General features: G+C 40.2%; 2 long non-coding RNA genes across 2 annotated transcripts in view; one reads left to right on the forward strand and one right to left on the reverse strand.

Moving 5' to 3' along the window:
• The window catches only part of LOC148129797 (uncharacterized), a 31,108-nt gene extending 10,590 nt beyond the window's left edge, over window positions 1–20,518 (reverse strand). Inside the window, exons 1-5 of the long non-coding RNA XR_015750605.1 lie at window positions 20,248–20,518; window positions 16,787–16,949; window positions 9,229–9,329; window positions 7,425–7,670; window positions 4,596–4,707 (exon numbers count right to left, since the gene is read on the reverse strand). This is a non-coding gene — a long non-coding RNA (uncharacterized LOC148129797). The remainder of the gene's footprint in view (window positions 1–4,595; window positions 4,708–7,424; window positions 7,671–9,228; window positions 9,330–16,786; window positions 16,950–20,247) is intronic.
• The window catches only part of LOC148129798 (uncharacterized), a 293,893-nt gene continuing 280,710 nt past the window's right edge, over window positions 12,570–25,752 (forward strand). The window contains exon 1 of the long non-coding RNA XR_015750607.1: window positions 12,570–12,583. This is a non-coding gene — a long non-coding RNA (uncharacterized LOC148129798). The remainder of the gene's footprint in view (window positions 12,584–25,752) is intronic.

The following is a 25,752-nucleotide window of genomic DNA, read 5'->3' on the forward strand; positions in this document are numbered from 1 at the left end:
TTTGCAAGAGGTTAATTTAAAAACAAAAAGGAGCCACCAAACATCTTGAGATGGAGCAAGGCTCACTTAGTCAATCTGGTTAATTCTTTGATTATATCAGAGAAACTTAAGCCCTTCACTTGCTGATTGAATCCAGGCAGGGGTCCCTCCACAAACCTTTTGACCCATTTAAAAATTACCATTAAGCTTATGTTTCACTCCCAAACTCAGAGCCCTCCTCCCAACAGCCCCCAGTGCCCTGGGCAGGATGGCACAGTCGTCTTCAAGGAATAACATCTGTATTCTGTGGCACATGTGCCATATTTAGCAACCCCTAATCATCGTGTAGCTGACATTGAATTAATCTTCTGCCTTAGCTTGGGTTTCCCCTCTTTCTTTCTCTCTTCCCCTCCCTCTTTTCCTTGCCTGCAAATCACAGAAGATGTGAGTCTTCTGCTGGTGACCAAGCTGGTTCCTCTAAGCTCAAACTCATGTCATTGTGGTTAATGGTTCTTGTGCCAATAGTAGTTTTGAAATGCCACTCACCCTCAATGGGAGCTTTGTGAAAGAGGCTGACCTTAGAGTCAGGGCTGGACCAATTTCTCCACAAGGGCTACAGTGGATGTCACAAATGCTATTTCTTCAACATTGTGGTCACTTGGCTGTCCTATTTCCTGGGGTGGTCATTTCCCTGTCACTTGCTGTTTCTCATTTTTCCCACAATGAATTCATTTTGGTCTGTTGAGGCTCAACTTTACAAATGTGTATTTTTTTTTAAATTTCCATAAACTTTTCTCTACATTTGTTCTGATAGGCATTTTGGTTGTATGTAGATAGATGATAGATATAGATAGATAGATCTATAGATTAGACTAAACTAAACTAGACTAGACTAGACTAGACTAGACTAGACTAGACTAGAATAGAATAGACTAGACTAGAATAGAAGAGAATAGAATAGAAAGAGAATAGAATAGAATTCTTTATTAGCCAAGTGTAATTGGACACACAAGGAATTTGTCTTGGTGCAAATGCTCTCAGTGTACATAAAAGAAAAGATACATTCATCAAGAGTCAAGAATCATAAGGTATAAACAGAAAGACAGATAGATAGATGGTGTTGATAGATAATGAGAGAGAGGGATGAGAAAGAGATAGAGAGTGAGAGATACTCTGTGTGTATGCATGCGTGTGTACACATACTATATTGTTATAAATATATGTATAAACAGAGAGAGAGAGATGGGAGAGAGGGAGGGAGAGGGAGGGAGAGATTTCAGTAGGATTCCACAGGTTAAATACTACTTACTTAATACCCTTCAAGACCCAACCCCCTGCTTCTTTCTTACTGACACTGATTACAAGACAGGATAGCCAGTCTTACATGCCTGAATTCTTTCATCGCAACCGGTTTTGTTTCAGCTCAGAAAGTTTGAATCCCCTTCTCCCAACCTCCCTGGAATTCCTGCTTCAGATGAAGCGATTTAGATTGACTTCTGGGTGAACTTTTAATCCTCGATGACGCTATCAAGAGCTCTACCATGACAATGTCTTCCAGATAATTCCCTTACCTTGGACTAATCAGGCAGCGAGATAAAAGAAGGAGGGGAGAAGCCAGATCTAAGAACAGGTGAAGTTGCAGCAATGTAGTAGGATCTTCTAGTAAAAAGGTAACGGTTTCCCTGTCCAGCCAAATCTGATTCTAGGGGTCAGTGCTCATCTCTGTTTCTTGACCAAGGGAGCAGAAGACATTCGCTATGGTCATGTAAAGTGGTGGGATTCAATTTTTTTTCCCCTACGGGTTCTGTGGGTGTGGCCAGGTGGGCGTGGCCTGGATTGTTGGGCATGGTTTGGTGGACATGGCAGGGGAAGGTTACTGCAAAATCCCCATTCTCTCCCCTCCCCACTAGCCTGCTTTCCAGCTCTGTTCTCCTGTGCAGGGCAACCAAAGAAGACCCAGCCGATCAGCTGGGACTCAATGGGTGGCGGAGAAGAGATGGGGTTGGCGGGGCCAGTCAGAGGCGGTATTGGCCGGTTCTCTGAACTACTCAAAGTTTCCACTAGCGGTTCTCCAGAACTGGTCAGAACCTGTTGAATACCACCTCTGGTCTTGTGGCCAGCAGAGCTGCACAGAGTGGACCTATTAAACTCCTTTCATTTTCATGCTTTGGAACGGCTAGGTGGACAGGAGCTGAGGCATGGGAGCTCACCCCATTACGCAGCACTTGGATTTTGAACATGGGCTGTCAGCTTTCCAGCTGACAAGCTCAACAGCTTTAACCCCTGAGCCATCGCACTCTCTGATCTCCATGTTCGTAGGAAGAACACAGGTGAGGGATATCCTAGTGTCCATCACCTATGTTCTTCCTAGGAACACAGAGAGTTATAATTCAAGAACTTCCAAAGGATACTGGCTGCCTACTTTGATCAAGGCCGGCTGGGGAATTCTGGGAGTTGAAGTCCACTCATCTTAAAGTTGCTAAGGTTAGGGAAGACTGGCTTAGTAGAAGCAGCCAGAAAGAGCGTTAAGTGGTGGGACTCTGGCTTGACTCTGTTGCTGAGGTTAATTTGGTTGACATTCTCCAGAACCTGCCATATCTTGCACTAACAGGATTGCATTGCAGTAGCGCCAGCTATTAACTTCAAATTTAAAAGGTTGGCTTCCCTCCCTCCCTCCCTCTCTTTCCCCCTCATTCTGCTTGATGACAAATCCTGAACCTGCAATCAGGATTGAAAAGGCAGTTTGTTTTTTCAGCTGACTAGCTGGAACTGTGTGAGTCTGTTGGACACACCATCGTTTTCCAGGAAACGGTGCACATTTGAAAAAGAAAAGAAAACTTAGATTTGACAAGCTATCTTTTTTTTTCAAGGTGTCGCTAATTATGGGAGTAGGTGGGTGGGAAAGGAGGGATAACTGTATTTCTTTCATACTACAAGCTGGAAACCACCTAGTTAGCTCAAACTGGCTTCACTCATAAAGATACCCCCAAAACTTCAAAGCCAAAAGAATTGGGTTCAACTCAATATGGATTCGCTCAATTGCATTGAGGTTCAGAACCAATACTTAACTGCTTCTCATATAACGTCAACTCATCAGTCATGGTTTATCAACCATGATGGCTGGGATCACACTTTGCATTAAGTAAAACCAAGAAAACTACATTAGCAGCACAGTGTTTTCCAAGCCGGTCAACCAAAGAGGTGTGGACTTGAATTTCCAAAGTTCTGGGAGTTGAACTTCACTCATCTTAAAGTTGACCAAACTGGGAAACATTGTCCAAGTATGATCAGATCCCCAGAGATCCTGCCAGTCAACTGTTAGTCAGAATTAACCCAGGTGTGTCCATGGAGGTTGTGTATCAAAAAAACTCAAGGCACCACCTGAAAATGTGCCCTTGAGGGATGCTATCTTGACTTTTTTTTTTTAATAGATGAAAGGAAAAATTTGGGTGGCAAAGAAGTGTCATAGGAAAATCTCCCACTACTTAATGTAGAGCAAGGTTTCTTAAACTGAGTTCACTCAACCGCAGTCCATTTTCTGTATACAAGGCTTTCCTTAATGGGTTCCTCATCCTGAAACTCTTTGAAACTCCCTGATTTAAACAAGTCCAGCTCATTCAGTTTTATTCAGGATTAGGAATCTGTTTTTTGGGGGAGGGAAACTGAAATAGAGGTGAAGCTTTCAGCAATAAAAACCAACCAACAAATACACTGTTTCCTCCAGTATATTGTGCAGAGTTTGGGCTACAAAGGTCCATCAAGAAAAGCCTTGAATGATTGCATAGGATATCCATAAATATTCAGGCTCACCTAAAATGCAAAATTCTGGGTGGGCAACTTTCCTTTTCTTCTGACCCCCAGGGTGGGAAACTAAGTTCAGGATGGCTCTCCCTAAGGTTTTGTGTTTAACTGCACACATCTGGCTTTCATATCTGGAGAAATAAATATCAGGCCTAATTAGTCCTCTGTGGCCCTTTGCTCCTTCAGTGAGGCAGCTTCTAATTACAGTTTCAACCAGGCAGGGTGGGAGAACAAGTTCAGCACGCCCATCCCCTCTTTCACAGCACTGTTTTGTCCCTGGAAACTTGAAAGAAGGAGAGGAGAGGAGAGGAGAGAAGAGGAGAGGAGAGAAGAGAAGAGAAGAGAAGAGAAGAGAAGAGAAGAGAAGAGAAGAGAAGAGAAGAGAAGAGAAGAGAAGAGAAAGGGAACGGAAAGGAGAAGGAGGAGGAGGAGGAGGAGGAGGAGGAGGAGGAGGAGGAGGAGGAGGAGGAAGAAGAAGAAGAAGAAGAAGAAGAAGAAGAAGAAGAAGAAGAAGAAGAAGAAGAAGAAGAAGAAGAAGAAGAAGAAGAAGAAGAAGAAGAAGAAGAAGAAGAAGAAGAAGAAGAAGAAGAAGAAGAAGAAGAAGAAGAAGAAGAAGAAGAAGATCTTCTAGGGACGAGGAGAAGATATGGCCATAAAATGTTCAAGTCTGCTCTAAATCTTGGAATAGGATGCTTTCATTTTTACTTCTTTAACTATGAGTCACCCTAGTTATCTTTCAAAACAAAACAATCAAAGTCTGATAAATTTATTTTCCTGCATAACAAATGAGAAATTAAAAAAAAAAAAACCACCACAGTGGACAAATTTTTCAGCTCTGCATTCATTACTCTCCTCTCCAGCATGTGAATCTTCGCGGAGTCATCTTCCTGCACTCCATTACCTGCAGCCTGATGGGATGGCTGCTCCCTGTGGAACAAATATTAAATATTATTGGATGCACATTTTCCCCCCTGGGCAGCATCCTTATCAAATTACTACATGCTTGTTCCTAGAAAACAGGTCTTTATAAATCTCATTAAAACCAAAAGGCTTGAAAATGAAGCTTCCTCCCCCCCGCCCCCCCCCCCCAAAATGACTATGCACAAATACACAAATGCACACAGAGTGAACAGTTATGGAGCCACTCAATTCACCTCTTCTTCCCTCCCACCCCACCAATATATGACTGTGTACAAGGCCTCTGTTATACTAAGCAAAAGTGCATTGACACAGCTCTCCATATATTACAGGGTATCATTTTTTATAGTAGGAAAACATTTCAGGCATATTCTAGTTAAAACTCCTCCTCTTCCTCTTCATCCTTTTCCACTTCCTCTTCCTCCTCCTCTGCTTCTTCCTCCTCTTCCTCTTCTCCCTCCTCCTTCACTTCATGACACTGAGCATTGATAGGGCTGGACTGGATGCCTTTAAGCTTCTGATGAACCTCCTCTTTGGTGGAACTCCATAGCGTCCTCTGATTTTGGCCCTTAGCTATTGGCACGTAGAGTCATCCTCTGCATTCCCAAACACAAACCATGATAGCTTAGCCTTAAACTAAAATGTTTGTGAAAGGAAAAAGTACAAGTCAAGTCAGGGGCCCTTCTCTCCCACCAGACATGCAGAGAAAAACTTGGCTGGGGAAGAATGGAGTCCTCTGGCCACAAGGTCAGTCTCAGGAAATCCATAAAAGACCATTAGTTTTCCTTGGGCCATTCTTCTCGGCTGATAAGACTCTATTAGATGCTTAAGACAAGTTCTGTTTACACTGCTTATCTAAGTGGCCACTTAAGTACTTTGCTAGTTTTATTTATACTAACAGAGTATTTTGCTCTAAATCTCTTTTCAGGTTGACAAGCAGCCTCAGAGATGATCTTGGCAATAAAGGAGCTGCTTGATGGATGCTTTGTGCTTTGCGCCCTGTGAATATTTGAACCTTGTGTTCCAGTTTCTCTTTCATTTCTGCAGCTCTGTGGAATTCACTTGGTCAAACCTAATAAATGTATTTTTCAATTCTGTGGAATTCACTTGGTCAAACCTAATAAATGTATTTTTCAAGAATGGCACTAAAAGTACACAACAGGTGTGTACTTTGCCAAATGTGGCAAAAATTAAGGTTTGCCATTCACGTATCTCCAGGGATTTTGCAAATACTATTCCTTAACACAACACATATCATATATTTATACTCCATCAGGAGTATAAACCAGCTTTATTGTTTTATTTAAAATAAAGCTTAATGTGTAAGGAAACGGCTTATCAAAATGGGATTGAATTAATTATAATCAGGGTTATAACCCGACTTCTCCAAGAATTTCATTTTATCCATACAGGTAGTTCTCAACTCAAAACCGTAACTGGGACTAGAAGTTTCATCACCAATGAAACGGTTATTAAATGAGTCGTATCTGATTTTATGACTTTTTCGCTGCATTCGTTAAGTGAACCATGCAGTCTTTCAGCGAATGCAGCTTCCCCATTGATCTTGCTTGTGGTAAAACCCTGGAGAAAGTTGTAAATGTCCATCACATAACCCTGGAGATACAGCAACCGCCATAGAGATAAGGGTTACCTGAATTTTGATCACATGACTGCAAGGCATTTTTTTAAAAAGCACCATTGCAAATTTGAATGGCTCTTAAATGAATGGTTACAAATCAAGGACTATCTATATAGCAAAAGCCAACAAGTTGCCAGTTAAGCTACAATGTCTTGTGTTCTACTAGGGGTCCCCAAAACTGGGCAACTTTATTTATTTATTTTATTTAGTTTAGTTTGTCAGGCATGTATGAAAAAACAGGTATAAGTATGAACATAACATATAAACATATAAGTATAAACTGATATAAGTATATACACAATAAATGAGTATGAATAAATGGGAACAGTTTAATAAATAATAAATGGGAACTTTAAGAGTTGTGGACTTCAACTTCCAGAATTCTGGCTGGGGAATTCTGGGAGAATTCTGGCTGGGGAATTCTGAGAGAATTCTGGCTGGGGAATTCTGAGAGAATTCTGGCTGGGGAATTCTGGGAGTTGAAGTCCACAAGTCTTAAAGTTGCCCAGTTTTGGAGGTCCCTGGGTTATAGACACCACTCTATATCCACATAGATTTCGTATGAGCAAATATATAATAAATATGGAACTGATTTATACAAAATAGATTAGATTATAGAATCTAATTTTGGGATTGCTCTTGAAGGTTGAGCAAAGGCATGTGTGGCCCAAGGCATTTTTCATGGACTAAGTCTAACTGCTTCAGCAATTATTATTTTTTTTGCTTTATGTTTTAAATACTCCCCGGTTTCTCTTGAGTTGAAATAGTTCCTCTCTTCGGTCCATGTAATATCTAAAGCTTTTGTACCCTCTCTGGCTGCAGACTGAGCTGAGCGCCTTCAGCGTCTCTCGGCTGGCAGAAAACGGCTGGTTGAGCTCCAGGGAGTTCCTCGCACAGCTGTAAACTTTCAGAAGTGCTCAGTAACGGCTGAGAAACCTATACAGTGGTGCGTTCCAATTCACAATACTCCCTTTTCATTCCTCATCGCTAAGGGGGCTGAGGGGAAGGGGGGAGGAAGCCCGCTAGGGTTCCCGCTGCAAGATTAGCGAGGCTGGAAAAGAAAGATGTTGATCTTGGTTGAACGTGCCTCAAGGAATGGATACTAGGTTCTTCCAGAGAGGGGTTGGTCAGAGAAGGTGGCAGTGTGTGTGTATGTCCGAGCAGGTGCTTAGAGGCCATCTTTCTGAGCCCACAATCGGTGCGATTGTTGTATGTTGTGCAGCTGGCCAGCTGTTGGCCCCAGTTCCACAGCTGGATCTCCGGCCAAAACTCCGTGCTCCATCAAGCTCTCTGGCACACCTTGTTGGAAATTCAGCCCCAGTAGCACTCCCACCTGCAGACCAAACACAGCTGGTTGCCCAAAATGTAAATTCTACCCCAAGATTTAGGATAAGCAACCCTATCCTTCGCTTCAATGGAATATGGAAAAATAAGGAGAAGAGATCCAAAAGGTGGTTTTTAAAGAGGCAGCTGACGTTTCGCTTCTCATCCAAGAAGCTTCTTCAGCTCTGAAAAAGAGCTGGAGAATGAGGATGAGGTTGAGTATCTGGAAAGTGGGATGTGAAGCTATGCTTCAATAGGAAAAGAAAGGGAGAGGGGAAGGAAGGGAGGGAGGGAGAGAGAGAGAGAGAGAGAGAGAGAACAGGAAAGGCAGGGAAGGTTGTCCATTGGAAGTAGGCAGCTAAAAATTCCAAAATATAAAATGAATAGAAGTAGGAAATAAGGATATTGAAACTACAAGCAGCGGAGTGGACATCCTGTATTCTGACACGTTTGCAAGAGAGAGGATGTGGCTAGAGTGCCACGCAAACAGTTTCCTCCTTTGTTGATTCTCTGGTCAAATGGCAGAAATCATGGTGATTATTCTGTTGCATCTCAATAATTGAGAAGGTAGAAGACTTTCGGGCTCTCCCAGACCCCACTTTCCTTTATTAGACCCTTTTCTAAAGTTGATGTAGCATCCCTTAACTTGTATAACAAATTAGTCTATAGAATGCAAATATTCTTGGCTGCAAACCCTAATCTATCCTTATGCTGAAAGTTGAAGATTTAAGTCAAATTCTGAAGAGTCCTGGTCATAACCTAGAGGTACCAAATGACTTTTAAGCTCCTTTTTGTTGTTTTTACTCAACAGTCAGAGTTGGGTTGCAAACTCAGAAGAAAGTCCATAATTCCTTTCATTCTTCTAATATATACAGTGGAGAAGTTTGGCTGGGGAGGTTTTGTAACTCAAGAGACCTCCATCCACCCACCTTCAGAATTCTTGAACTGTGCACATATTAATATTCAGAGAGTTAAAAAGTGACTTTTTGCTGTGCCTGAGCTAAAATTGGCTTGCAGTTTGCGGGATCATCCAAGAAAAGTAGATTTTGACTCCCTGGTGAGGTACCTCATTTGAAACATTTCTCTATAAATCGTTCAAAGCAACTAACCCTCTTAGCTTCTGAACAAAAATGATCACTGGAAATATCATGCGTGCCACATCTGATGACAGAGCTTCTCAAGCTATATTTATGGGCAGAAAATCCAATAAAGAATAGGTCATTTTTAGATTAATTTGATAGCCCTTTATTAAATATATCTTTTCTTTTTTCAGGAGAAAGAAGGAAGGAAGGAGGGAAGGAAGAGAAAGAAAGAAAGAAGATAGGGTGGGTGGCTGGAGGGAAGGAAGGAAAAAAGGGAGAGAGAGAGAGAGAGAGAGAGAGAGAGAGAGAGAGAGAGAGAGAAGCAAGTTTCTCATTTATTTTCCCATCTCAGTTTTTAGTTGTATCACAGAGGATGAAAACAAAATAATTAAAACCTATAACAATAGTAATATTTCACGTCTTAGGACCAGTACTCTTCAATATCTTCATTAACGACTTAGATGAGGGAATAGAAGGGGAACTTACCAAATTTGCAGATGATAATAAGCTGGCAGGAATAGCTAACACCCAAGAAGATAGGCTCAAGATCCAGATGGATCTTGACAGACTAGAACACTGGGCCGGATCTAAACAAAATGAAATTCAATGTAGAGAAAAGTAAAGTCCTACACTTAGGCAAGAAAAACCAAAAGTACACATATAGATTGGGTGAAACCAGGCTCAATAGCAGTAACTGTGAGAGGGGTCTTGGAGTCTTAGTGGACAACCAGCTAAATATGAGCAAGCAGTGTGCAGCAGCTGCCAAAAAAGCTAATGCAATCCTAAGTTGTATTAACAGAGGGATACAGTCAAGATCAAGGGAAGTACTAATATCACTCTATAAAGCCTTAGTAAGACCACACCTAGAGTACTGCATCCAGTTTTGGTCACCACATTATAAAAAAGAGGTTGAGACTCTAGAAAAAGTGCAGAGAAGAGCAACCAGGATGATTAGGGACTGGAGGCTAAAACATACAATGGACGGTTCCAGGAACTGGGCATGGCTAGTCTAGTAAAGAGAAGGACCAGGGGAGACATGATAGCAGTCTTCCAATATTTGAGGGGCTGCCACAGGGAGGAAGGGGTCAAGCTATTTTCTAAAGCTCCTGTAGGCCAGACAAGGAATAATGGATGGAAACTGAACAAGGAGAGATTTAACCTGGAAACAAGGAGAAAGTTTCTGACAGTGAGAACAATCAACCCATGGAACAGAAGTTGACCTTGGAAGTTGTGGGAGTGCCATCACTTGAGACTTTCAGGAAGAGATTGGACTGCCATTTGTCAGAAATGGTGTAGGGCAGGGGTCCCCAACCACCGGGCCCCGGACCGGTACCGGTCCGTGGAACATTTTCTACTGGGCCGCCGGTTTGCTGGGCGCCGCCATCTTGTTTCGATGAGAAAGTGCTTCCGGGTGAGCTTTTCCGGTTGGAAAGCGGTGTTTGGGTCCTGAAGGAATCCTCACGCCTTAGTTTCATCGAAGGTGGGGCCGGCTTCGAAGGAAACTAAGGCGCGAGGATTCTTTCATCACCCAAGGCAAGGCGAGCCGAGCGGCTGTCCCGAAGCCGTCCTGAAGCCGTCCCGAAGCCCATCAACAAAGGTACAAAGGAGGAGTTGAAGGTGGCGGGGAGAAGCAGGGGACGGCTGGCTGGCCGGTCGCTCGGCTCGCTTTGCCTTGTCATGCGTGCTGATGCCGGTACCGGGCCGCGGATCATTTTGTGATGCCGGTACCGGGCCGTGGCACAAAAAAGGTTGGGGGCCACTGGTGTAGGGTCTCCCGCTTGGGCGGGGGTTTGGACTAGATGACCTACAAGGTCCCTTCCAACTCTGATTATCTGTAATCTGTAATTAGTTTTATTTTCAACTATCTCGAATTATCTCAAATTAGGTACTATCTCGAATTAGGACATTTTAAAAAAGTATTAACATCAACATAAACAAAGGGATGAGTTAACTGAGATTTCTATAGAATTGAAACAGCCCTTTGAAAAGGAAAGTGGAAAACATGTTCTCCTTGGGGGAAGGGCTGAACATTTCTTCTTTTCCTAAAAAAGAAAAAAAAAGTAAAGGAAAAAGAAAGGAAAAACTTGCTTTCCTTCCAAAAGCTCATGCATTGCCAGGGAAACTGAAAAAGGAACGATTGTATAACGGAGTGGCTTTGTTAGTAGCAATGTCACAGGAATTCACCAATCCCAAATTCTGAATAATAATTTTAAAAATACCATGGGGTTTTTTTTTTCAAGGCAACCAAAAACCCCACAAATATTTCACCACCAGGCTGCTTGTGTCCCCGTTCCAATATCTTTTGGTGGCATCAGTTCTTTCCTCTCCCATAATAGTTTGACTAGTATCTCATTATGTCAGCAAGTTAGGTGCCATAGAGTCCAACTGGATTCCAGGTGTCCATGTGGATAAACATTTCAATAAAAGAGAATGTCTGTAGTTTGGGATTGAACTCTAGAGTCCTTGGAGCTCTCTGAGCTTGATGGTTTTCTTGGAGAAGTTTCATGACCCAATGAGAGGCAATGGGAATTGTTTACAGGGGGGGGAGGAGGAGGAGGAGGAGGACTGGTGCTCTCTGAGATTGGTTGTTTTCTTGCAGACATTTCATTACCCAACTAGATAACATATTCAGTGATGATGAGCAGAGGGTTTACTTCCTATTTATATATAGTAGCTTGCTGTACATAAATTCGTAGTAGATTTGCTCCCATATTTGAAATTTGATTAGAGGTTGTGCAAGACAGGCCTTCAAAAAAGAGGAAGCATTGCCAGGATTAACCCCCTTGAGATATTATTTCCTTCTCGGAAATCACTTGGAAGATGCTTATCCACATTCTAAGATTATCGGTGTCTGTGAATGACTAGAAAACAGTTTCCCAGAGGCCAGTGGTTTGGGCCCCATGTCATTGCATCCTAATTTACTAGCGCTTCCAATTATATGAGGTCCCCATCATAAAAATATGTTGTGAAAGAATTTTAGGAGTCTAGCAGGAGATGACCTCCTATGGCCTGCCCAAGAGGTAGCAATGGAAATAGATTTGTTTAAGATCTTGTGTAAGTTCAATAACTGACTCCTTTTCATTGTCCATGTTAGAGCAGGAAACTGAGCCACTCCTGATGTTGTGATGGCCATCTCACCAGCTATTTTTGAAGAGCAACATTATCTCTATGATGTAAACAGATCTTCCATCATGGCCCTGGGACTCTTGTTGGACACCAAAGAGAGAGCTTCCTTCTGTAGCTGTTGTGTGTTGTGTAGTTGAATGGTGTTTGCATGGTGAAGTCATGCATTTAAAATTCAGTTTGTTCTGCCTTTCCCTCAATGAATGCAAAGTGCTGATATAACAGAGAAACCAACGCTGATTCTCAACATGAGAAGCAAAGAAGAAAAACACCTTTCTACATATTAACTTTAACACACAAATGTCGTGATTTATGCTCTAGGATCGGATGTTGTGTTGGAAGTATACAATCTCAGCATCCTTGCCATGACATCATTGGGTACATGTCCAAGATTTCGTTGAAGTTTGTTACAGGCAACCCTCTTGCCTTCCATTACATATTCAGAAGTTTTGTACGATTTGGTTCTGCCTGGACAGTAACATTTCAGCTGAGACATGAGTAACCACCATGAGCTACCATGCCATCAGAAGCGCATCTCTTCTAGTATTTGTTTTCTATTTGTTTTCATCTCTTCTAGTACAGTATTTGTTTTCTATGCACAAAAGGGTTGCTTTAGTTGTTTGGTGAAACAACTTGACTCCAGTGGGGATCCTTGAATTGTGGTTTGAAGTGGAAGAGTGAAAAGAGTGAATATTCTGATGATGCGTAACAGCATTAAGTAATGTTGACAATAAGGCTCAATCAGGAAAAAAACAAAGTTATTTGAATGTGAGGCCATTTAAAATAATTCTGAGGATGCAAGAGTTCATCTTACAGTTTTTTCTACATTTTATGTGGGTATTAGATTTAGACTGTTCTTTTCAATCAAAGTTTGCTACTGGGAGTATTTTTTTTCTTTTAATAAAAACTGCATTGACCTTGGAATTAAAGCTAATACAATCAACATAGTACTAAATACCATTGGGGAATTCCAAAGCGGAGCATAAAATCCCAGACCATTAAAGGATTAAAATTACTCAGTGTTGCAAAGAAGCACAAACATTGCGATTTCTGGCTGCATCTTTAATGACCAACCACCCTCTGCTTTCTGAGCTTAATTTTCGGAGTGACTTGTTTACACATTCGGGACAAGAGAACACCCCCCCCCCCCCAAAAAAAAAACAATGCATGAAACAATGGAGATGAAGTGGTTTCTCGTGGAAAATTTGCTTATATCTACATTGTCCACCTCACTAACAGCTGTCTTCTTTGGAAACTGTAATGAGGTTTAAAATGTCTATGGAGATTCTCGGTCCTCCAGATCAGGGTTGTCCCAAAGATGCTTTTCAAAAGGCATCTTTTTGTTTTTGCCTGAAGACGTTTTGCTTCTCATCCAGGAAGCTTCTTCTTAAATTCAGAACTGAAGGATCTTCTTGGATAAGAAGCAAAACATCCTCCAAGAAAAACAAAAGAAGTCCAGTTGTGAAAGCTCCTTTGGGATGAGGGTTAAAATGGTTTGCTTGAGAAACATGCAAAACTAGATCAAGACAGAGGACAGGAAGGAGGGAAGAAAAATAAATAACAGTCAGAAGAGGCCAAGTTGCAATATTCGATTTGAAACTTGAAATTATGAGTTCTGTTGATGGATATGAAACCCCAACACAGTAGCCTAGATTGCTGAAAAACACAAATAAGCTATCAAAAGACAAAAAGAACCCCTAAAAACATATTCTTCAACATTTGATATCGAAATTTATTTATTTATCGATTGACACTTCAGCCTATGCCACAAAAATGCAACTCCTGGTTGATGATTAGTGATTAAAAACAAAGCTAAAATATCCCACCCCATCAAAACCAGCCAGAAATCAATGACAACAAATGTACAGATGGAGAACATCAAAATATAATTTACCTCCCAGGATGATCTCACGTAACTTTGTGGTCCCAAACTTGGGGGAGGGGGGGGGGTTGGTGGGAACAGCCAGTTCTTCAGAGGTTTCCTGAAGGCTAACAAGGTCAGGGCTAGTTGAAGCTGGGGAGGGGGTTAGTGGAAGGTCCGCAGGGCAGAGGTCACAACAGAGAAGGTATGCCATCTGATGTCCCATCTAATGACCTTGTTTTAAGGAGGACCCTGGAAGAATGTCCACTGTGTTGGATGTGTAGGAGAGGCAGAGATGACAGTCAGGCATGAGAATTGTGGTGTTGGCTCAGCCTCTGCTGAAAATCCCACACAAGAGATACCTCAATGTAGATAAAGATCCTTGTTCCATCAGAACTTCAGACATGTTTCTTCTATCTGTGTTAATGCTGCAGAGGCACATGGCTTAGAGCAGGGGTCCCCAACCGCCGGTCCGTGGACCGTACCGGGCCGCGGAACAAGCCTTACCGGGCCGCTGGTTGCTGGGCGCCGCCATCTTTTTTGGTAAAAAGCGCTTCGGTGAGCTTTTCCGGGTAGAAAGCTCACCGGAAGCGCTTTTTCGTCAAAAGATGGCGGGCGCCCGCTCGGTGAGCTTTTCCGGTAGAAAGCCATTTCTACCCGAAAAAGCTCACCGAGGCTACGCCATCTTTTGATGAATGCGCGCCCGGTGACATCACCGGAGCGCTTTTTCATCATAAAAAGATGGCGGCGCCAGTTGACGCCGATACCGGCGCGCGCCCAGCTGATGCCGGAACCGGGCCGTGGCGTCAAAAAGGTTGGGATCCCTGGCTTAGAGCATTGTTTCCCAACCTTGGTTGTTTTAAGAAGTATGGACTTCAACTCCCAGAACTCCCCAGCATCTCACAGGTTGCATCTCATCCAACCTCAAAAAATGGAGAAGAAGAAAGTCTTCCTCCAGTTGAACGACCACCTCCCAATCCCCGTTCAATGTTTCTCAACCTTTAAGAGGTGTGGACTTCAACTGCCAGGGTTGAAATCCACATCTCGGTGCACTGAACTGACACTTGTTATTTTGAGCACCTTTTCCAAAGATCTTCTATATTTTCAACCATTGCCAGATGGACATGGAAGGAGAAGAATAGCCAGAAAAAGTCAGCTGGTGAAAATCAACTCTGTTTCATCCATGCAAAGAAAACTGAGATGGAAGGGGGATGGATGACCACAGGTGACTCAGTGATAGGAAAACTCACACCTTGATTCATGTAACAAGATAGGTGTGAAAGGGAATTCCATTTGTTCCTCTCGTGATGGAGCCCTTGGAGAAAGGTGTAAATCCTAATGAGACCATTTGGTGCTGGGAGTGAACATGGCTTCTATGGGCCAGGCTAGAATTAGCTGTTGCCAGGAGAAGCATCTTTGTGTGTGTGGGGGGCAGTTTCTCTCTCGATAGGAAAACAAAGAAAGAGCAGAGGAGAAAAATATAATCCCTGATATTCAAAATGGATTAACAGGGTTGGGCCTCCGACACTTGTTCTTGAGATGAATTGGCAGGAGGCAGCCTTCCATCAAAGCAATATGGAAGTGTTTAAAAGAAAGGGGTGCCACTAAGGGAGGAGGGTATTCGAGATCTGAACTTTTAAATTACAGCCATTCCTGGGCCTAACGATAAGTAAATAAACAGTTCACAGCTGCGTGGGCTAAACAGAGAAAAACATCCATCTTTGGAGGCGTGATTGCCCAGCGAGTAATTAAGTGTGAAATGTGAGCCCTCCATCATGTCAGCCGTGATACCACGGAGGGTGTTCAGTTGCAGAGCCCCTACCCCACCCCCAGTCCCAGAGTTAACCCTTTGGGAATCGGTGGAGAGTTTTGGGAGCATCTAATTCAAGAGGCAGCTTGAAATCCCGTAAAGTCAAGACCTTTGAGCGCGGCATGAATGAGGAAGGATTATTTTCATGCTAGACTTGGGAAACGGTGTTTGGTTTGGTTCTGGAAACAATATCTGAGCTTTGTGTGTATATGTGTACTTGTGTGCATGCACATGGGAGTTAGGGTTAGGGTTGGAACAGCTTGCCTTCAGAAGCTGTGGGTGTTTCATCACTGGAGGCTTTTAAGAATAGACTGGACAGCCACTTGTCTGAAATGGTCTAGTGGGGTTGGACTAGAAGACCTCTAAGGTCCCTTCCAGCTCTATTCTGTTTGATAGGGAGACTTTGCAAAGAATCCTGAGGATTGATACAATAACAGAATAACAGAGTTGGTTTGCAAATTCCCCAGCTTGTCTTATGGGCAACAATTTATTTTGGCAAAGATTTTAAAGCTAATCATTGAAGTTGTGTTAACAAGGACCAAAATTCCAGAGATTTAGAAATGGTTGCATTGCGATGTAGTACAGGGTAGTACTACCAAAATTAATTGGTTAAGTGAATTTGCTTCATTCTCCTTCTCTTCAAAGGTACCCAAACAAGACATACTGACTTCAAAATTGGATCGTATCCTTTTAATGACATTATTTCTGCCCTGTTAAAAGGGCCAGTCAATTCTCTCTGATTTCAGGGAAACCTGCATTCAAGAAACGGTGCATAAAATTACAATCTGGGTACATGAAAAACAAAAAGCAACCCAAATCTAACCGAAATTAAACATGGATCAAATAAAAAATGATTCTAGTCTGAGGTGATATACATGTACCCTCTAATATATATTTTTTTACAATTTTTACAAGACCAGAAGAGTTCCCAGACTAACAGTGAAAGTTATGGGAGCTTAAGTAGTTTATTGCAATGGCAATAAATCTGTTTAATAAATAAACAATGAGTGTTATTTTTTCCAGAGATCCTTATAATACTGGTTTTGGACAGTGTAATAATGGAAGTAGGAAATCAAATGAAATTTCTGTATAATGTAGCTTAGCTTGTTGATGATAATACATACAATGTAAGGATTTCAGGAAAACTGTTTATTTTATCAATAATAATAATAATAATAATAATATAGTAGAAAATTATAGTGTATAATTTTTATTTTTTTCATTATCATTGTTCCTTTTCACCTACTTACCAAACATGGGTGGTCTGATGTGTTTTGCCCTTCCTTCCTTCCTCCTTTCTTTCTTTCTTTCTTTCTTTCTTTCTTTCTTTCTTTCTTTCTTTCTTTCTTTCTTTCTTTCTTTCTTTCTTTCTTTCTTTCTTTCTTTCTTTCTTTTCTCTCTCTCTCTTCCTTTCTTTCTCACATTAACATTTAAATGATAAAGATTCCCATAAAAAGATACAATATGAAAAATGTAGTCAATTATTCTTAATTTTCAAAATTAAATGATGAAGCCAGGTAATGGTGTGAACTATTTTTGGCCCCAACAAACAGCATTTCAAGAACAGAAATCTAACCACAGGAACCAATCATCCAACCCAATAAAGACTAGATAAATCGGCATCTAACGAATCACTCAACCCAAACAGGAATCGGTCTGAATCAATGGGAAAAATAAAATCTTGACCTTTTACGTGCAACGTAGAAATGACTTAACCATAACCATCTTGAGTTTCTTTTATTTTGCCACATATATTTCAAGTCTGAACATTTTGTAGGAAGTTCCCAATCACTGAACAACTAAAGTCCGAAAGGTGCTTTTTCAGGAGGCAACTGGACTTTCTTTTTCTTTTTTCTTTTTGAAGATGTTTCGCTTCTCATCCAAGAAGCTTCTTCAGTTCTGACAGGAGAGTGGGGAATGGAAGCTTCTGCCAGAGCTGAAGAAGCTTCTTGGATGAGAAGCGAAACGTCTTCAAAAAAGAAAAAGAAAAAAGAAAGTCCAGTTGCCTCCTGAAAAAGCACCTTTGGGACAGGGGTGGGTTTGGCCTGGTTCTATGGAAATGCGCTGTGACCGAACTGGTAGTAACACCGGTTGAATCCCACCCCTGCTTTGGGACAACCATGATCTGGATGACTGAGAATCTCTACAGACTTTGAACAACTAAAGCTATAGAAAGCAGTCAGGGCCTTTTGTTGGAATGGTGAACAGACCCGTGTTTCAATTAATGGGAGTTTTAAACAGCTCTTCGGTGTTGATGAGGTCAAAGCTGCATTATAGACGGTTACGTTCTCAAGATCTTAAAGGCTTTTTCCAAGTTTGTTGTTCAGAAGTCGCAAACGCCCCCTGATGGACCAAGTTGAGATTTCTCCTCGAATCCTTACGCAGCAGCTTTCCCCCGATAAAGATCTCAACCCAAAACTCCAAATGCTTTAAAACAGATTTACTAAAACTAGAGTTTATCAGGAAGAATAACAAAATGGTGAAGTGGAGGCTTGATAAATATTTGGGTTTCTCTGTGGCATGCCTGCCCTTGGAAGTAGGTGGCTTCTGGATTTCAGCAAACAGTAGAATTATGGTTGGACGTTGTGGTTCAGCAAGATTGATCTGAAAAGCCATCCAACGCTCATTTAGAGAGTATTTTCGCACTTCCCCGAACGACAGAAGATGAGAATGCTGACAAGGCGTGAATCCTTCCTCACCCATCTCTTTAATTTTCTCCAAACCCATGTTTAGTCTTTCACCCAAAGGCCTATTTAAAAAGTAGCAATGTCTGCCTTTCCATCTAAATTAAGGCTTGTTCCAGCCCAATGGAAGAAGAAACATCTGAAGGCCACCTAGCCCAGGACTTATAGGAAAAAAAAAAAATTTTTTTTAGGGGCTGCATTGCATTACATCGGGACACAGTCAAACAGAGAGTAACAGAAAGAAGGTAATAGCAGAATTAATGCAGGACTGCCCGACTGAATAATTACGAAAACAATTGAATAAACGAGACAAGCAAAAAACTTGATCGGGCTCCAGCTTTCTACATGACCGTCCATGAAATTCTGTGGCTTGAGATTCAGCCTTTGCCAAAATTCTTCTGATATGATGCGTGAGCTGGAATCGGATGCTTTTCCTTCTGGGTTTCAATTTGGGGGCTTTTTATCGAAATAACCCTTCCTATTTATTTGGCTATCGCATTCCTAAAACAAGAGTCAGAAATGTTGGTCACCGGTCCTATTTTTGTCTAAGGAAGAATGTCTGGTCTATTCCCCTTAGGTCACTCTTCTTCCACACTCCCAATTCCACCCGGGTTTCAGACAGAAAGTCCTTTTCTATGTGGGCGGTAGAAAATATTGGTATGTGAATTAGAGCTGTCATAGATCTAACAGAATTGTTTTCGAAGAGAATTAATTGTGTTTCAATCCAACCCCGAAGTTTAATGAGCTATAATTAACAGGTTCTATTGACTGCAGAGGGAGTTAAATAGCACTTTTCCCCTTTCCTTTCTTTTTTCTTTCTCTATCCTTTTTCCTTTCCTTCCCTTTCTTCTTTTCTTTTCTCTTTCTTTTCTCCTTTCCTTTCCACTTCCCTTCTTCTTCTTTCCTCTTTTCTTTTGTTTTCCTTTTCTCTCTCTCTCCCCCCTTTCCTTTCTTCTTTTCCTTTCTCCTTTCCTTTCCCCTGTCCTTCTTCTTCTTTCCTCTTTCCTCTTTTCCTTTATTTTCTTTTTCTCTCTCCTTTCCTTTCCTTACCATATCCAGTGATTTTGGAATTTTTAAAATGCACCACTTTCCCGAACTGGAGAGCTATTTTTGACACCAACTCATGCGTTGCAAGAAGAAACCATTTTAGATATTTAGTAAGGCAGCTAATCGTTTTTGAAAATGATTCTCTTCTGTTTGCAAATGAAAAAAACATCATAATGCCTTTCCCCCCTTTCTTTCCCTATTTATAGGCCAAGACTACAATCATCATATTGTTAATGTACATCTTAATGTGTTAAAATCGCCTTCTAAAGCCAATATATTTTTCTACATTTTTGTATTTATCCCGTTTTATTGGGTTACTCATAAAATATTCATGACCTCTGTTTAAATTAGCAATAAAAGAGTAAAACAACTCCCCCCATAATTGACACATTTCTTAGAAATTTTTGAAAAAAGGTACATCTGTCTAAATATGACTATGAAAGGAGTTACTGTGCAAGTTGAAAAAGACAAATGAAGGGGAAAACATTGCATGCGGGAAAAATGAAATGAAACACAGTTCATTTTTATGAAAAATGATCTCTCTTGAAGTCTCCCCCCACCCCTTTGGTATAATTTTTTATTGTTTACCTGCTAACCGAGCAGATAGATACCGACAGGCAAAGATGCTAAAAAAATTGCATAGGTAAATAAACCTTCAGGTTACGTGGCATAAAATCTGAAGAGAGGAACAAAACAGGCAGGAAATTTTGCAAATAGAAGCAGAATTATGTTCCAGAATAAAGATATCAGAAAAGTAAAATTACAGTAATAAACAGAGTGCCGGCTTGGGAAGTTTTCGCGCGTAAATGCAAGCAATATTCCTGAGAGCAAAGCACCAGCAGTGCTTCAAAAAGAGGTGCGAGCTTATTAAAAATGGGAAAGTTCCCTTATGAAAGATCAGCCTTGGAAAAGAGAAGATGGGACGTGAAGGACAGACAGAAAAAAAGGAAGAAAGATAAAGGTATAATTCAAGGGCTTACTTTTCTCCAGGGGAAGCTGTTTTGGTCTCTCTCGTCTTCTTTTCCTTAAGACAGAAAAGGAAATGTGGTCTCCAACACAGCTTCAGAAATAGCTCATCAGGAAGTTGGCAACAACTCCAATTAAACAATCCTTGAAGGAAACACAACAAATGCACAGTGTTCCTTATTTTCCTAACATCGGTTTGGAATAGAGAACTGGACCGAAAATATGAAAGAAATGGATTACAAACCTACTGGACCTGTCAGTGAAAGAGAAGGACTTCCTTCCCCAAAGGCCATCAAAATTAAATGCAACTACATTTCATATATGAAACCCCAAAACAAAACAAAAACCGCCAAAGCAATTTTCCATGCCTTTAAAACCCACCAATGTTCCTCAAACATTTACACAGTGATTCAAAATTGGCTTGTTCACCCAGAAACTTAGACAGGAATGTTTTCTCCAAGAGACAGAGTTATAGCATTTTGAATGTTGTTGTTGTCTTTTCCTATGGATTTTTGTTTCGTAGTAATATGAGGGTAGGGCTATATCCACGTAAACAACTGTTATTTTATAAGGAAATGTATTATATTGAAGCACTACATCAGAAATTGGATTTTTTTCCACATATCTATTTGCTTCCAAGCTGCACTGTACGATCTATGGTCTTCCTTTCTTTGGCAGAGCGATCAAAAGTGTGGTCCATTTTGACAATAAACTGCTATTGTTCAATGTTCTCTTTTGACCATAATTAGGGCAAAGCAGTTAAAGGGTTTTTGAAGAAGCCATTTCTACATTACCCAGTGATTTTCTGCAAGTTTCAACTGATCGAGAAAAAAATATTAAGGCAGAAAGAATCCATGATCAATGTGTTTTGCTTCTAATCGGACCAGCGGATGACAAATCCATGATATGTTTTGAAAAGGTGGGATTGTGGGTTTATTTTAACCACTTGAAAGTTGGCTAAAGGTTGTCAAAAACGCTAGGGGACAAATCTCACTTTTTAAATCCTTTCTTTAAAACCGAAGGCAAATCTTTGTTTATTTAAAATTTATTCCCAAGGTCACTGGAGAGCCGCTGTCACAAAGAAACATTGTCTAGAAACATAGGCCGACCCATCCACATTTTTTGAAAATAATACATAATTTTTTTTGGGGGGGGGGGGGATGGGAATAAGAAGTTTGGGCTTTTGAAATCCTTTACATAGAGACAGGCAAACCATCTTGGGGACAAAACATAATATTAACCTTTTATATTACTGTGCAATTGCCTAAATGTTTACCTAAAAGGAAGTTTCACAATATCAAATACATTTGCTAGAAAGATTCTCAACATATATGTTCATTAACTTTCTGTTGGGACTAATTATTTGCAAAAGTTCAAGTCAAAGAGCGTGCCTGGAGAAAAACGCTGCCAAATATTTGCATAGTTTTTCTTCTACTCAGTCATGCCCGATTCTTGGGGACTGACCGAACAAGTCTCTGCAGTTTTCCTGGTGAGGATTTTCCTAGGGCTGAGAAAGAAGGTCTATTACTGGCCCAAGATCCCCCAGCTAGCTTGGTGTCTAAGCAGGACAGGAACTCGTGTCTATGGAGATTCTCAGTCCTCCAGGTCATGGGTGTCTACAGATCAATAAAAGTTATCTTATCTTATTTGGGAACGGCTTCTGAGGTAGCATTGACACCCAGCTCATACTTCTTAACTCCTTTCTGGAGGAGGGGATCCGTGTCCCTTCCTCCACCAACACATTTCAAGGGTGAGTGGTAGGGATAGGCCTAGAGGGTCAAGTCAATCTGGATTTCCAGTGGCGTTGGCATTCTTTCTGATCTGCTGCCATCCTCCATACAAAAAGCTCTTTGTAAGCTACGTGGACTAGCCGCCGGCAAGTTTTCTTCAAGGCCCAGATCGCTCTATGAGGTTAAAACAGCAGTGTTAATCTTCTATCTTGTGTTTGTGGAGACCTCTCATCCCTGAGAGGGGATGGAAGGCAGCCAAGTTGCAAGAAAACATTCTTTTAGTCTTGTGGGGAAAAAAAATCAAACCCCTGCTACTAATGGCGTTGACCTCCAAGGCTGTGGCATGGTCTCTCCTTGGAAACCCACAAACCCATGATAGGCCTGGTTGTTCACCTGCCATGCAGCACCTCCAGTTTCAGCCCTGCAGAAACCCAATGTTCTCTGCCAGGGAAGTTCAATGGTAGACTTGAGTTTCACTAAACTGGAAAATAGCATCTTGGAAAGGATAAATCTAAATCTACTTGCTCAGTTTGTGAGTTTGATTCCAAAAGGCATCTGTAGTGACAGTAGAACCGTGTAACATACTGTTTGATTGGAAACTTTTTGCCTAGATTCATCTCTCTCTCTCTCTCTCTCTCTCTCTCTCTCTCTGGTGTGTATGTTGGGCAAAAAAATATGTCAAATAAGAACTAGGAGAGATCATTAGAAATAACCAATTTTGCCAACAAAGTCCATGAAACCATCTTCTCAGTGGTCATACTCAACTCTGGAAGCAACAAAAGTCCCATTCATTTCACCGCGCAATTTTCCCCCCACAAGGTTTTTGTAAAAAAAAAAATGTAACCAAATCAAGTCTAATTTAGGGCTGTGCTTCAATTTCAATGCCTCTCCTACCTCATAATGGGTAGAAACCCTGTCACCATTTGTGGTAGAAATAATGTTAGAAGGACGCCCAAGGTGCTTTTCAAAAGGCAATTGGGCTTTCTTGGCATTTTTCCTTGAAACCATTTCACTTCTCATCCAAGAAGCTTCTTCAGTTCTGACTTTCTGCTTCCTGAAAAGCTCCTTTGGGAAAAACCATGGCCTGCATGACTGAGAATCTCCTTAGACAATCTTACAAGGAGTGAAAAAGAATTTGCTGGCTGATCTCTCTGCAAATGGCCCAAGAGAGTTGTTGACATGATAGTTGTGGGAAAGTTAAGAACATGCATGGAACCTTCTATTCCATGGTGGAAGAGATCCTACTAGAGAAAAGTGCATTTTCCTCTCTGTCACAGTTTAGTGCTTTCCCTCCCCATAGTTACAGGTGGTGTTCAGACATCCATAGTATGTTTAAACATGGTTTATTGAATGTACCATAACAGACAGAATCATGGAAGAAAGAAAGAAATCTGGAATAAAGCATTTTAAAGACTGGATTGTTTTCAGCACCATTTAATTTCTGGTTCAAGTTATTATTTTTTTTCAATTTGCAGCATAAGATAAATAAACTGCACTTCCAAAAGATCTTTTGATGCATGCAAGATCTACTGGCTGCTAACCATTTTATAACCTTGGGCATAGTAAAATATGATTACATGTAAATACAGGAACAATTAGAATCAGATTATCTTGTGGGAACTGCAGCTGAATAATTTCCTTATGAAAATGTTATTTTTTTTAAAAGGCATTTTACTAAGCGTTTTTCTCCTTCTTCCTGTTTTTTAAATGAATCTTCTAATGACATACAAAAGACAAATTGTTAAGTTTTTTAAAACTGTATTTTTAATTTGAGGCATTTAATATTACAGTTTCTTGCAACGTTATTCTTCAATATTCTTAAAAGTGGCTTGAACTACCTTGCAAATTAAGATGCAAAATTAGAATTCAGTTTCAAAATATACAAAATAGTAATGATGTTTCTGAGAATTAATGGTGTTCTAGTTTGGTTAGAATAATTTAAAAATTAATCTGAACTTAAAAGCCTGGGTAAATAATGTGGTATTAACAGAGAATTGGGAAAAATATATTAAAACATCAACATACCAATAACTAAATAAGAGTTAAAAATTCTTAATTTATTTGATTCAATCTATCTATTCTCATTCGATCTGATTCAAAGAAAAGCTATTTTTTAAAAAAGCAGAAAGAGACTCTAACATGCATAAAGTTACTGCATTATGAATTTGGTATGGCATGGATGACGGTTATGATTATTTTAAAAAAAATATGTGAAAACAAAAACTAGTATCTTATAATTTTGAAAATATAGAGGAGAATTGTGGGTTGCATTCATTGAATTTGAAAGAAAATAATAAAAAAATAGAACTCCTACAGAATGAACAAGCAGTTATTCATCTCCCCTTTAATTTGTGTCTTTAAAGCCTTTAACCAGGTTTAATGAAGTTTAAATATAACATGAGATTGCCTTAGAAAAACAAGAATGCAAAATTATCAGTATTGACTCTAATTTAGGGGATAAAATCCATTTCTTGGCTAATTCAAATAAACATATTCAACATAAGCAATAGCAATTTAGGTGGTGTCATTTGAGGGAGATAATTTGTCACGAAATGCAGGCTTAGAGGAGATGTGTGAATTTGATGAGCTTCTGAAAGTTTTTAAAAAACATTCTCCTCTGTTTGTTGTATATATTCCATTCAGGACTGATTATTTTCCTAAGCAGACCAAGTGCGATATTTCAGCAGTGATGAATTCCAACGCTGCTATTCCTAAATATTTCTTTCTTTTTTTAAAAAAAAAAAATACTTTGTCATTTATACTGTGAAGTCTGGCAAGATGGTGAGAGGGACAATATTAAACAAAGGAAAATCAAGTAATTAGAATTGCAATTTGAAATATAATTAATCCTAATAGGATGCTATATTTATTGATCCAATGCAACTATTAGATTTCAGGCCTGGGATAATTTATTTTTTAACACTCTTCTCTTGTACATTTTTGAGTCTGTTTGTGTTTTTGACATTTTCACAGTTTAGTTTTAATATGTAGCGATATAGTTTTTTTCTCTGCAGTTTCTCAAATTAGTCTCCAGTTTCTTATAATATGAGATAACATGTGGTCACTGAACATACTAAGCCTTCATTTACTAATTGCACTTTGTTGAATAAGCCTTTATTGGCTAGGCTCACACTTCATGTTAAGTCCTAAATCATAGTTTGTAACCATAATGGCTAAGTTCAAATGGAGCGAATCTAGTATGAACCCAATCCTTTTTTTTAATTGCAACATTAAATCTTTCTTTAAATCTTTAATTGAGACTTTTTCAATTAAAAATACCATCCTAGCAAAATACTTTTGCAAAGTAAACTTTCTGATGCTTATTACTTTTAGAATAGAGCATAAAAATGCAATTGACCAAATGCTGAAAGAAAGATTTTCTGCGAAAGAAAGAGCAAATTGATTATGAAATTCTTATCACTTGCAAAATTAATGCAGTGTAAAAATAATAAAGACTTTCTTTTGGGTTGTTGTTTGTAGAAAGATGTCCCTTTGAGATTTATGCTGATTTAATTGACTCATTTGTCCACTGGAATCCTCACAATTAATCAACAAGTCAACAAATCGTGTTATGCTTACTCAAACTTAATGGGACTTTCTCCCATATTATTGTACATTGGCATCTTGACACCCACAACAGCTAATGAATTAATGAATTAAGAGGCACATTTGGATTCTGTAACCTTGGGGAGATCCAGAGTTTGAAAATTAGAAGCTGTAGGACACCTCATGTTGCATTGTCTATGGAGATTCTCAGTCATCCAGGTCATCGTTGTCTCAAAGGTACTT

The sequence above is a fragment of the Notechis scutatus genome, chromosome 9 (genome assembly GCF_049901735.1).
Source record: "Notechis scutatus isolate UNSWTSFEM ecotype Mainland chromosome 9, rNotScu1.2, whole genome shotgun sequence".
Taxonomy (NCBI): domain Eukaryota; kingdom Metazoa; phylum Chordata; class Lepidosauria; order Squamata; family Elapidae; genus Notechis; species Notechis scutatus.